At 47.7% G+C, this 3,273-nt stretch overlaps 1 pseudogene; it reads right to left on the reverse strand.

Moving 5' to 3' along the window:
* Positions 1-315: 315 nt before the first annotated feature.
* The window catches only part of LOC112070574 (leucine-rich repeat and transmembrane domain-containing protein 2-like), a 7,716-nt pseudogene continuing 4,758 nt past the window's right edge, over positions 316-3,273 (reverse strand).

Below are 3,273 nucleotides of genomic sequence, written 5' to 3' on the forward strand. Positions count from 1 at the left end.
CAACCCTGACCCAACCAACCAAACCCTGACCCAACCAACCCTGACCCAGAACCAACCCTGACCCAAAACCAACCCTGACCCTGACCAGAACCACCCTGAACCAAAACCAACCCTGACCCTGACCCAAAACCAACCCTGACCCAAAACCAACCAAACCCTGACCCAAAAACCAACCCTGACCCTGACCCAAAACCAACCCTGACCCAGAACCAACCCTGACCCTGACCCAAAACCAACCCTGAACCTGACCCAAAACAACCCTGACCTGACCCAAAACCAACCCTGACCCTGACCCAAAACCAACCCTGCAGTCGCTCACCTCTTGTACAGCAGCCACTCCATCCAGTGTTGAAGTCCCTCAGGTTGCAGTCACACTCCCAGGGGTTAGCCCCCAGCTGAAGATACTGGAGGTTAGCCAGGGGCTCGAAGGCCGCTCTGTCCAGGGCATGGAGCCTGTTCCCAGCCACGGAGAGCCACGTCAGCCCCTGCAGCTCATCCAGCAGACCCAGGGGGACATCAGACAGCCCGTTGAGGGAGACATCTAGCTTCCTCAGCCCCACCAGCCCCTGGAAGAGATCCTTATCCAAGGCCCTGAGACTGTTGTTGTGGAGGGTCAGATCTGATAGATTCCCCAGGTCCTTGAAGAGCGCTGGGGGTAGATCATCCAGGTAGTTGTTGGAGAGATCCAGTCGCTCCAGGGAGGGTAGGTTAGCGAAGGACCCTGGGCCCAGGGAGGAGAGGTGGTTGTTGGCAGCAGGAGGGTGCGGACGGTGACGGGGAGATGGGTGAGGGCGGGCATGGAGAGCAGGCCACGCCCGCTGCAGTCTACGTCGGTGGCGTTGCAGAGGCAGGTCGGAGGACAGGCGGTGGTTAGATCCACCAGGAAGACAGGACACACAGGAGACACAGCAGAACTGGAGACAGACAGAGAGAGAAAGGGTCAGAGGTCAATAAGGCAGAAACCAATCCCCTGTGAAATGATTGTACATTGCAGAGCGCAGACTGAAGAGAAGAGAGGGACAAAGACAAAGATACAGTGTTAGAGAGAGACCCACATGACCATAAAGATACAGGGTTAGAGAGAGAGACCCACATGACCATAAAGATACAGGGTTAAGAGAGAGAAGACCCACATGACATAAAGATACAGGGCTAGAGAGAGACCCACATGACCATAAAGATACAGGGTTAGAGAGAGAGAGACCCACATGACCATAAAGATACAGGGTTAGAGAGAGAGAACCACATGACCATAAAGATACAGGGTTAGAGAGAGACCCACATGACCATAAAGATACAGGGTTAGAGAGAGACCCACATGACCATAAAGATACAGGGTTAGAGAGAGACCCACATGCCATAAAGATACAGGGTTAGAGAGAGAGACCCACATGACCATAAAGATACAGGGTTAGAGAGAGAACCCACATGACCATAAAGATACAGGGTTAGAGAGAGAGACCACATAGACCATAAGATACGGTTAGAGAGAGACCCAAATGACCATAAAGATACAGGGTTAGAGAGAGACCCACATGACCATAAAGATACAGGGTTAGAGAGAGACCACATGACCATAAAGATACAGGGTTAGAGAGAGAGACCCACATGACCATAAAAGATACAGGGTTAGAGAGAGACCCACATGACCATAAAGATACAGGGTTAGAGAGAGAGACCCACATGACCATAAAAGATACAGGGTCAGAGAGAGACCCACATGACATAAAGATACAGGGTTAGAAGAGAGACCCACATGACCATAAAGATACAGGGTCAGAGAGAGACCCACATGACCATAAAGATACAGGGTTAGAGAGAGACCCACATGACCATAAAGATACAGGGTTAGAGAGAGAGACCCACATGACCATAAAGATACAAGGTTAGAGAGAGACCCACATGACCATAAAGATACAGGGTTAGAGAGAGACCCACATGACCATAAAGTAATGTTTCTGTTTGAATGAAACACAGTGTCACTATGTTTTCATTCCCCATCATCTGAAGCTAAAAAGAAATATCCTTATTCTTTGGGTAGATAGACGGCTTGGCTGAACCCTTAGGTATTTGTCTTGGTTGTTGGCTGGCCTAGTGAGACCGACAGGACGGGGCTGGAGAAGGACAACACATATGGGGGGGGGTCACCCTTATTGTAAATATCACCATCAAACAAAATGACACGACAGAGTGAACCACTATCAGGGTCAAAAAGACAATCAGTCTTTGGTTAGAATAGATGGTTTATCATCTACTGTCTGGTTGGTTAGAATAGATGGTTTATCATCTACTGTCTGTTTGTTGTCTGACTGAGAGGACATTAACTAAGAGTCTGGATGTTGTCTGACTGAGAGAGGACATTAGCTAAGTGTCTGATTGTTGTCTGGCTGAGAGAGGACATTAGCTAAGTGTCTGGTTGGTTGTTGTCTGACTGAGAGAGGACATTAGCTAAGTGTCTTGGTTGGTTGTTGTCTGACTGAGAGAGGACATTAGCTCAAGTGTCTTTGTGTTGTCTGACTGAGAGAGGACATTAGCTAAGTGTCTGTTTGTGGTCTGAGCTGAGAGAGGATCATTAGCTAAGTGTCTGGTTGTTGTTGACTGAGAGAGGACATTAGCTAAGTGTCTGTTTTGTTGTCTACGACTGAGAGAGGACATTAGCTGAAGTGTCTGTTTTGATGTTGTCTTGACTGAGAGAGGACATTAGCTAAGTGTCTGTTTGTTGACTGACTGAGAGACGAACATTAGCTAAGTGTCTGTTTGTTGTCTGACTGAGAGAGGACATTAGCTAAGTGTCTGATTGTTTCTGACTGAGAGAGGACATTAACTAAGTGTCTGATTGTTGTCTGACTGAGAGAGGAATTAGCTAAGTGGTCTGTTTTGATGTTGTCTGACTGGGAGGGCATTAGCTAAGTGTCTGATTGTTGTCTGACTGAGAGAGGACATTAGCTAAGTGTTGTTTTTGATTGTTGTCTGACTGAGAGAGGACATTAGCTAAGTGTCTGGTTGTTGTCTGACTGAGAGAGGACATTAGCTAAGTGTCTGTTTGTTGTGACTGGAGAGGACATTAGCTAGTGTCTGTTTGTTGTTGACTGAGAGAGGAAATTAGCTAAGTGTCTGTTTGTTGTCTGACTGGAGAGAGGACATAGCTAAGTGTCTGTTTTGTTGTCTGACTGAGAGAGACATTAGCTAAGTGTCTGTTGTCTGACTGAGAGAGGACGTTAGCTAAGTGTCTGTTTGTTGTCTGACTGAGAGAGGACATTAGCTAAGTGTCTG

The sequence above is a fragment of the Salvelinus sp. IW2-2015 genome, unplaced genomic scaffold (genome assembly GCF_002910315.2).
Source record: "Salvelinus sp. IW2-2015 unplaced genomic scaffold, ASM291031v2 Un_scaffold1371, whole genome shotgun sequence".
NCBI lineage: Eukaryota > Metazoa > Chordata > Actinopteri > Salmoniformes > Salmonidae > Salvelinus > Salvelinus sp. IW2-2015.